This window comes from Chiloscyllium punctatum, chromosome 37, assembly GCF_047496795.1.
Source record: "Chiloscyllium punctatum isolate Juve2018m chromosome 37, sChiPun1.3, whole genome shotgun sequence".
Lineage (NCBI taxonomy): Eukaryota > Metazoa > Chordata > Chondrichthyes > Orectolobiformes > Hemiscylliidae > Chiloscyllium > Chiloscyllium punctatum.
In genome coordinates this window covers 65,357,131-65,368,390 of record NC_092775.1, presented here as the reverse complement: position 1 = coordinate 65,368,390, position 11,260 = coordinate 65,357,131, and positions in this window count along the sequence as shown.

Genomic DNA, 11,260 nt, shown 5'->3' with positions numbered 1-11,260 from the left:
CTTCTGTTCTCCGGTGCTGAAGAACGGATTATTTATACACACACACAGAGAGCTACTGACATCAGAGCCATGACTCAGATCAAATCAAAACAGAATGATTAATGGGCTTCCTTGGTGAGGAAACCGGGCTCTGGGCCAAGGGAATGAACGTTCAAAACATTTTTTTGAACATTCTTGCAACATTTGAATTAATAATTTATACCCCCCCCCCCCATGATTAAAAAGAGCCACCTCTTGCCTCAGCCAAAGGTAACATTTTGCATTTGTATTAACAGCAGCTGTAAAATGTTCAATTACAGCAACTTCATTCATTCATTCATTTCATGGATATTTGTTAATAAATATTCATATATGCCGTTCCAGGGAAGAGCGGATGAAGATTTTAGACTTTTTTTTCTCAAATACGTTTATATTCAACAACATGGACTCAATCGTCAATAACTGAAAGTTCATGTGTCCTGGTTAAGTGTTTAACTGTCTTTTAAAATGTGGCCCTGAACTTTGCTCTGACCGCAGCCGGGATGAGGATCTAGATTGCAAACATTAACTCCGTTTATCTTTGCACAGAGGCTGCCAGAGTCGCTGAGTTTCAAGTTTTGTGTCTGAATTGAGGATGGTGCTGCAGATGTTCAGACCTCCACCTCTTTGCTCCCCACCTCCCCCCAACCCCCGACCAAAAACACAGCCTGTTTAATCAGATGGCGTTTCACGTACCTGCCATTCCTGGTTTGCAGATTCCGCTGTTGGACTGAGGTGTACAAAGCTAAAAATCACACAACGCCAGGTGATGGTCCAACAGCTTTCTTCGGAAGCACTAGCTTTCAGAGCGCTGCCCCTTCATCAGGTGGTTCACGAAAAGCTAGGGCTTCCATATAAACCTGTTTGGACTATAACCTGGTGTTGTGTGATTTTTAACTGTCCACTCCTGAACAGCAAGTCCACATGCTCACTGTTGTTAAATGACAGCTAGCCTGTATTCGGCTGAGCATCTCACATAGGTGGGAGCATTGCTCTGATCCAGGGGAACAGATGAGATCTGGACCACTATCTTCCTGAGACCGCGCCTGTTTATGAACACAATATGACAAAATAATCTTACAAAATACGCTAGCATCTTAATGTTCCAGCCAAAGCAAAGTTTGCCATTTTTCCCCCAGGAATCTGATATGCTGTTAATTGCAATTACAGCTACACATTTGCTCAACATTTTTTTGATTTGACCTTTAGTTTATCAGGACTTAGATCATTGCCACACCAGGGAACGTCATGAAACACAATCAAAATACTGCAGGTACAGAAGAAACTGAGCAGGACTGGCAGCATCTGGGGATAGAGAAATGTTGAGTCCAGTGACCCTCCTTCAGAACAATACTCGGGAAGGTCACTGCTCTTCAGCTCTGAAGCAGACTCAATGCAGACTCGAAGCGTTAACCAAACCAGAGGTTGCTGGAAAAGCTCAGCAGGTCTGGCCGCATCTGTGCAGAGAAATCAGAGTTAACGTTCCCGAGCTCGTTAACTCTGTCCTTGTCTCCACACAGCCAGAGCCACTGAGCTTTTCCAGCAATTCCTTATTTTGTTCCAGATTTCTAATAGCAAGACTTTGTTCCTGTTTCAGGCGTGTGCCTATTGTAACTGCACCAAAGTGCGGACTGCAGATGCTGGAGATTAGAGCCGAGAGTGTGGTGCTGGAAAAGCACAGCAGGGTCAGGCAGCATCCCAGGAGCAGGAACATCGACATTTCGGGCAAAAGCCCTTCATCAGGAATTATTCTTAGAAACTGCCTGACCTGCTGTGCTTTTCCAGCACCACACTCTCGGCTCTAATCTCCAGCGTCTACAGTCCTCACTTTAAGTTGATTTTAACCTTACTGCCAAGCCTCTTCTAAGAATGCCTACTTTGATGAGGTCAAAAATCACACAACACCAGGTTATAGTCCAACAGGTTTAATTGGAAGCACTAGCTTTCGAAGCGACGCTCCTTTGTCACAACCACCTGATGAAGGAGCGGCGCTCTGAAAGCTAGTGCTTCCAATTAAACCTGTTGGACTATAACCTGGTGTTGTGTGATTTTTGACTTTGTACACCCCAGTCCAACAGCGGCATCTCCAAATCATGACTGTTTTGATGAAGTTCTCCTCTCTCTACAAAGATCTTAGTGAGTCTCTCTCTCTCACTGCAACCCCCAGGTCATCGCCTCTGCCTTATTATAACTGCACCCAACAATCACTTCTGCACAACACACCATTATTGATCACGACAATTCATTGAAACCCAGATTAGAGGTAAAGGGAATCTCTATCGGAAACTTGCCAGTACGAGTGCATAAAGGTAAGGGGCTGAGTGAGAGAGGACTCAAATGGCTTCCTGTCCCTTTCATATTGTTGAGAGACCTGACTAATGTTTAAAGTGCTCCCCCAATGAGTTACCGTTTAAAAGTAGTTAGCTCGATGACGCTCAGTTGAAGACCCCACGTTGGATTTCTATTCTGCTCTGTGATGCTGTGGTCACAGTCAATATTAACAACTCTGGGTTAGATAAGAAATCTCCAGATCTTCGCAAGTTTGATCGTGCCTGCTTTATAATGCTTTTCGTTACCCAAGACCCAACAATATCGGAGGGTTCATATAGTACTGTCTAGGTCATAGTGGAGGAGCCGGCGTTGGACTAGGGTGGACAAAGTTAAAAATCACACAATACCAGGCTATAGTCCAACAGGTATTGAGCAGTTCATAGATGTTAGCGGAATACAGATGGTTGTGATTGTGGCATACCAAATCAAATAAGGGGAAATGAGTCGGGTTGGAGGTGTGGTGGAGGAGTGAGAGCACAATTCCAGATCACAATCCAGTGGACACGTGTGTTGGTCAACAGAAAAATAAAACTACGTATAACACAGCAACATAATTCCCTGAAGACGTTTACAAAACAAAACCAAACTGCATGGTTTAACTAGTTCCAACAATAAGTGCAACTACATCGCGCCTTCAGCACAGAACACCATTTGAAGTCCTGAACTATAGCATTACTTCGTGTTCAATGTATAAAGCAGGTATTGCATTGGAATGATGCATTTCATTCCGAAAGGTCCAGGTTGCTGCACCACAATGGGGGTTGCTGTTAAAATGTGGGCTGATTTCGGGTGACATTTTCTAAAACTCCCCTCTCGTTATTGTGACCACGCTCACAAGAAGCGGCTCGCGGGAGGAGGCGCAAATCGAGGCAAAAATTTCACAGGCACTTAGTTTTGTAGATAATTTATTATCGTTGTGTTGGAAGCTTAGGGTTTGAGCATATCTTCTGACAGTTTATTGTAGTGAAGGAAGGCTGATAAGACAACATATGTATTAACGCACGAACAGTAGGTTACATATCACTACCTGAAGAAACACAAACAGGATTTCAGTCTCCTGTTTCAGACAGTATTCTTCCTTCCCAGGACACTACGAAAAAAACTTCAATTAGGCACACATTCATTTGTTGTCCACATAATCTTGCTGCCCACGGACAGCAAGCTGTGTATATGCTTAACAACAATCAAAGCAGTTCAAAACAATCTCCTGATTATAAACGCTTCATTTCTCACTCAGATGTAATAACATTTATCAAATTGGCACACTGATAAGGCTTGAGGTTTCCAATTTTTGTGAAAGTTTCAAGATTGTTTCGAATTGTTTGTGGATGCGTGTCGTTATAGCATTCAACATGCCGGAGATAACAGCATTCATTGAGATGGAAGCTGTGCTGTGAGGTATCTCAAACATAAGCAAATGTGCTACCAAATAAAACAAGTCAAAAACTTCATCCGAGTAAATCTGATATCTTATTCTCTGAAATGGAGAGTTTGAATTCACTTTCAAACATATTCAGTGCTTCCACTTGGTGGAGATATGAACTTCCTCTTCTGCTGTTCACTTTGTCTCCATTCCAGACCACATAAGGCCTTTTTCACATTTGACTGATTCTGAAATTGCACATTAGGGCCAGCTGAGGGCAGTACTTGGAAGTGCGGTTGGTTTTCCGAAGGTGACAAGAGGCTATGTTTGGACTATTAATAGTTTTTCAGATCTGTCTTTACTTGTATTGTTCTGTAGATTCATCCAAATCTTTATTTGCGTTTTTCTAATTTGTTTTCTAATTTATTTGTGCTTTTTCTAATGCAGTGGCTCAGTAGTTGGCACTGCTGCCTCACAGTGCAAGGTACCCAGGTTCAGTGTCACCCTGCTTACTGGCTACGTGGATTTTACATATTCTCCTGTCTCTGCATGGGTTACCTCTGGGTGCACTGGTTTCCTCCCAGTTTAGGTGGATTGGCCATGGGAAATGCAGGGACAGGGTAAGTGCTGCTCTTCAGATGGTCAGCGTGAACTCATTGGGCTGAATGGCCTGCTTCCATACTGTAGAGATCCTATGATTCTAACTTGCTTGCAGCAAGTGCATAATGTTTGGTTGTCGTGAATACTGGATGGACCTTCCTTTTTTAAAAGCGTCCAGTGATTTACTTTACGTTGTTACATTCTGTGAGAATGCAGTGAGCAACAATTAATCAATCAGCAAAGTAATGGAGGGTGTCATCAACAATGCTATGATGCTCAGCAATAACCTACTTAGTGGTGCCCAGTTTGGGTTCTGCCAGGTCCACTCAGCTCCTGACCTCATTACATCATCCTGACATCATCTGACTTGGAAATATATCTCCATTCCTTCATTGTTGCTGGGTCAAAATCCTGGAATTCCCTCCCCCATGGCACTGTGGACTGCAGCAACTCAAGAAGGCAGCTTACTACTAACCTCTCAAGGGCAACTAGGGACAGGCAATAAACGCTGGCCCCAACAGCAACACCCACATCCCATAAAATGAATCCATTAAAAAAAATCCACCAGTCACATGGATAGCTGTGAGCAATAAAATGCTGGATCTTCATGGAGTGTGAATCTAAAGGTGCAATTATGATGAAAATCTGAGAACAATAAGATATAGCCTGGTGGCAGACAGGTGTCAATGAATAAGAATGAAATATATTAAAGAACTCGTGCTAAATTACATGCTGATTAAGAAAAATCAATCTGAATCAGTGCCAGTGAGATAGAAAAACTGAACCATGCAAAAAAAGTTGGTTGCCATCATAGAAATGAAGACACAACTATAACAGTAACTAATCTTATAACTGAAGAAACTGTACCTAGGCACCTTTGTACTTCAGATGGCACTGTAAGTGGAAACATATTAACTTCTCACTGTACTCATTTCATTACATACGACAATAAAGCTAATTCAATTCAATTCATTTCAATTTAACACAACCATAGTGAATGATGATTTTAGAAAATGATAATTTTGTAGAAACATTTGAGTAATTTTAACTGAAAGGTAAAAGAAATTGAGCACACCAATAATCTTTGCTATAAGGGGTTCTGTTTATACAGCTCCTGAAATAATAATGTGACTGTGAAACCCAATTAATCTCATGAGGATTTAAGGAGTTTGCTGAATAGGGTGGGTTTGCCAAGAGTTTATACATCAACTTACTCAGATTGTCAACAGAACTCTTGTGAGATGCCACGAGACAAAAGAAGATCTGAACTTTACCTTATCATCACTCCAATCTAGACCTCTCAAGGCGGATGTGAAAACGCCTGCAGAGCTGCTGCCAAACAAGATGCTAACTCCAAAATGACCAGGAAGGGTCATGAAAATAGCTTACTCAAGTACAAGTAGAAGGAAATCAACAATTCAACAAGCATGCTAAATCTCTGCCTGAACTGTTGAAAGAATAAATTAACAAACTGTACATGGCATGGATCCAATTGTGAAAACCTGGAACCCAGTGAAGGCTGTTAGGCGAACTGAGACTTCAGGGTAAAAGATTGGACAAAAGCAAAACACTGTGGATGCTGAAAGTTTGAAATAAAAATTTAAAATGCTGCATTCCCCTGACCTGACTATCCACTTGTATTCCATAACTCACACATTGACATACCCACTTAGCCATTCATTGGATAACACTTTTTTCTATCATTCAGTTGAATGGACGATGCTCAACAGGTTCCACTCTTATTTTACTATTTGTAACCAGATGAACACTTAGAATGACTTTTCCTTCTCATTTTTACATTACTCCACTTCCAAAGCATTTGTCCCTGGAGTAAAACAAGTGCTGGAAAGATTCAGTTGGACTGGCAACAACCGTGTGAGAGAGAATCTGTTAACAATTTGAGTCCAATGTCTTGAACTTCTGAACTTCTAATAACATCACAAAACACTCCAAATGCTTTACATGTTAGGGGAGGTGATGTTCTAGTGGTATTATCACCGGACTGTTAATCTAGAGATCCCAGTAATGTTCTGGGGACCCAGGTTCGAAACCTGCCATGGCAGATGGTGGAATTTGAATTCAATAAAGGTCTGGAATTATTAATCTTCTGAAGACAATGAATCAATTGTCAGGGGAAAACCCATCTGGTTCACTAAGGTCCTTTAGGGAAGGAAACTGCCATCCTTACATGGTCTGGTCTACATGTGATTCCAGACTCACAGCAATGTGGTTGACTCTGAACTGCCCTCTGGGCAATTAGATATAGACAATAAATACTAGCCCAGTCAGAGATACCCACATCCTGTAAATGAATAAAAAAAAATGCAGTGGCAAAATTTAGCCTGTCAGTTTTTCTATAATGTTTCAGTTTTCATACGGCAACAGTATATGAGCCAATAATTAAGTTATTATAATTAAACTGCTGAACACAATTAACAAATCACAGTTATGTCAAATTTAGTACTCAGTTGTTGGTTTCATTTGAAGGGCTTTCTTGTGGTGCAGAAGTAGAGTCCCTACCCGTGAGTCGAAAAGTGTGGTGCTGGAAATGCACAGGTGGTCAGGCAGCGTCCGAGGAGCAGGAGAGTGGATGTTTTGAGCATGAGCTCATCATCTGATTCCTCATGAAGAGCTCATGCTTGAAACATCGATTCTCCTGCTCCTTGGATGCTGCCTGACTGGCTGTACTTCTCCAGCACCACACTGATCTCCAGCATCTACAGCCCTCATTTTCTCCTCCCTGAACCAGGAGGCCAGGGTTCAAGTTCCATTTTCTCCAGAGGTGTGTAATAATATTGCTGAACAGGCTGATTAGAAAAATAGGTTAAATTTTAAAAGAGCATTTCATTGAGAAGGCTCTTGTGGTATAGTGGTAGTATTCCAACCTCTGAGCTTAAAAGGCCTGAGTTCAAGTCCCACCTGTTTCAGAGGTGTACAGTATCATCTCTAAACAGGTTGATTCAAAGCTAGGTTAGCTTCATTGTGATGGACTATGAATTAAGTGACAAAGGAAACATTTACTTTGCAAGCATTCTTTTGGAGCTGGTTTAAGAACAGATACAGAAAAGCAAAGAAAGCTTTACGTTGTACCATCTGTGATACAATATTCAGTTTAAGTGGAATTCATTGCATGAATTATTCTCACTTGTAGTTTGTATTTACCATTTCGGTGGTAATAAATCTGCCATTTCCATTTATCATACAAGAAACAGTGACTAATTCCAGTCAATGACCATAGAAAACTATAATTTCCTTCTGCATATCTCGCAATTACCAGTTTGAGCAACCATAATATCAACACCAATAGAGTCGAGTCTCTGCCTATAATTTTTCTTTACCCTCAAGCATGCAATCATGGATTGAACTCAACAACAGTGTGTCAGACATCTTAAAGCAATTCCAAATGCCTTTCTGTTGCACGAAGTCATTCAGCATGCCTGAACCTGAAACACGATGTGCAATGTACATTATGTTGCATGTTCTTATATCAAATTCTTTCTCTGTTGTTCAAATGTAAACTCTTAATCAGAATCATGTAACACAGAAGGTGGCCATTTGACCCATGAGCCATGCTATTCTTTTTGAAAGAGTATCTGCTTGATTCTGCCCCCCACTGCCACTTTTTCTACTGATCCTGTAATTGTTTTCCTCTTCAAGCAATTACAGAATTGCTTTTTTGTAAATTCTTGTTCATCACTTGATTACACATTATTACAAAATTTGGGTTCCTCATATTTCGGTATCAGAAGTTGTTAGTCGGAAAGTTGTTTGCAAAATAGCTTCTACGTAAAACCGTGCCAAAGAAAACACTATCATTGGTTAGCAGCCTGTGTCTAATTATGACACAGTGAAGTTTGAGAACATTTGGAGAACTGAGCTTGGACTCATTGTGATGACATGTATTATGATATCTGTCTTTTAGGCATGACATCCAATGTGCTTACCTTGTCTGGTTGAAATGTGACTCCAAACTTACAGCAGGGTGTTTGACTCTTAACTGCTCCCTGAAATGGCTTAGGAAGCTACTCATTTTAAGGTCCATAGATGCTGGCCTTGTCAGCGACATCCATAAGACATGCAAAAAATTAAAATGTTATTCCCTTACAGTGGTCTGCCCAGTGGTTTAACTAACTTAGCCATCTATTCGATTCATTTATTGTACTGTTTTAGTAAGTAATGTCTTGAAATCCCAGCCTTAGTGATGATACAAGTTGCCGTGAAAGACCCTTATCGGTATTTTTGATATATTATTGTAAGCTTTTTTTTGTTGTGTTGTAACCAATGGATTTTTCATCTGTTTATTAGCACATGTCGTGAATACACTTGTAATTTTGTAGAATAATGCTAACAATGCATTCATTTTTATGCCATCATATTTGCTATTATCAATATATATCAACATTACTTTAGCCCGCTGTTGTTATGTCGATAGCTTTAATTTATGTTTTTCTGTTATTGATGAATAAATTCTGAAATGGAGAAATTTCTTCAGGAGTAACTTCATTCACATATCGATTCATTTTCTTTGAACTGAAGCTGAGGCTAGAGGTAAAGGTAAAGTCACCCCATGGTCTTACCAGATCATAGGTCTGCTCTTTCATTTGGGAGAGATGACTGGTGATGATTTAACCTGAGGGTCACCATGCCTCAGGTGAAGGGAAAGGTTGAGAAGGAGAATCCCTCATTGTGATCTCAGCGGGTGTGGGAATTGAATCCACACTGTAATTTTTCATTTTTAAATCATCCTGCTCAAAGATGAAACTTGAACCCAGGCCTTCTTGTCCAGTTGGAGAGGAACTACCACTGCACCATGTTGGTTATAACCATAAGGGAGTAGTCAGAGATGTGGCTGGCACTGGACGGAAGATGGCTTGCTGACATATTTGAAAATGTTGTAAGTTAGTGTTTACTTTTGATTATGCTAGTAGGAAGACTTTAACTTTGAGTCTTTCTCAGATGGATGGGATTGAGTGCGAGTGGTAATGCTACACGGTCAGTGTTAAGCCTATAGCTGACACTACCCTCTGTAGCACTGTTAAAAACTTTACATCTTAGTTATTATAAGTCCTGGACTTAACTTCCATCAGCTGCCAGTCTAAATGGGAATAAAGAAACCGTCAACAAATAAACATTCATAAATCTGTCGCAAACCTTCTGGCTCTAGGTGGACCTGGACAGATGTTTTAGCATCTATCATGTCAGTTTCACTTCCCTGTACTGGCCATGAAATAATGGAACATTTTTCCACTCCAATATTCAGCAGTTGGCTTTTGTTGCATCTGTCACTGAGTTTGCCAGAGTTGGTAGCCAAAGGCTGAATATGTGTTCAAAATATTTACTGATTTTGCAAAAGCTATTGATATTTCCACCTTGTTTACCAGACGATTGCTTTTGCATGACTGCGAGCTGGTCAATTTACCAAAGCAATTTGTAAGCAGTTTTCTAATAATTGCTTACAGACAGAAGCTTCCTTTGTAGAATTTTCCACCTCCTTATGGTGAGACTTGGTGTCCCTTATGGATTTCAACTTCACCAGAAAGTCCAACTGACTGTATATAATCAGATGTGTGCTCATAACAAATTTATTAATGAGCATGTCAAGGGTGAGTCAATTTTGAAAATACATTCTATTGTGTATGAAAGAGATCATCTCGTGTCATCACACACATCAATACATACTATCGTTGCATCAATGAAATCAATACTGCAATGAAATGTGTGTGATTTATATAAAGAGAGAGAGCAATATCATTTTGAGAGCTTGGATTTCAAATGAATGAATGCCATATGGATGTTGGTTACTTTGAAAAGACTTTAGAAAATCAAGGTCAGGAGAAGGTGACTGTACCCCCTTGGAATTTTAATGGATGATTGTTGACACTGTGGGGTTTACAGCAGCGGGAGTAGACATGAAAGGCATTAGTTTACATTTGATTCCAAATAATCATGGGGTTATTTTACCTTTAAATCACAGTGATTGAAAGCTTTTAGGGCAATTTTGGATACCTGATTAGGGCCAGGAGCAATTTACCTTGTAGAGAAGAGTACAGGGAAAGCACAGTTGGGTTAAAAGTTTAACTTGTGAGAAGAACAGGAAAGAACTGTTTAGATTAGAAATCTGCTGATTATTAAAAGACAGAGAAAGTAAAAATTTCACTTTCATGAGAATTCATGTGGGAAAGATTCATTGTTCACAGGGTAAAACTGTTGAGAAACAGTTATACGGAAGCTAAAGATTTGACATAGAAGGGTAATTTCTCTGAATTTGACCCACTGTAAAGTTATGGTGTTGGGAAATTAATGACTTTTTGTTTTGCTGTGTGTGTTAAGATCTTCCAAACTGTATTCTTTATTTCGATATCTTGGCTTGTTTCTCCTTTTGTCGAATAACCTTCTATTTTATTGTTAAGGAAAATCTGCAGCCTTGATGGGTATATGATTAGGAAGGGTTTGGAGGGATGTGAGCCAAGTGCTGTCAAATGGGACTAGATTTGTTTAGAATGCCTGGTCAGTATGGACGAGTTAACCGGAAGGGTCTGTTTCCGTGCTTTACCAATCTATGACTCTATGTTTCAGTGAATGATCACCATGCTAAATACCAGAAGAAATCTATCAAGCCTGATTTTACTCAGGGATCTGACTTATCCAATTGAAGCATCAACTGGGATCATAACAATGTTCACAAATCTATAGTCAAGGGACAAATTCTGAGCCAAGTAGATTCAAATGTTCAAACATTTCATAGGGTGATGAGATTTGTGAGCCTGTGACCACATTTCTCAAACATGAGCTGGGGTAATTGCCTCTCAGAATGGTGTTATCCATTACCTTCTCTGGATCCATAGCAGCGAACACAATGATTACAGTGTGCTTTGTTACTGCAATCAACTTCTTTATTTGTCACTCAATCAGTTTAACATTATACCATGAAAATTCACCAGGTTATAC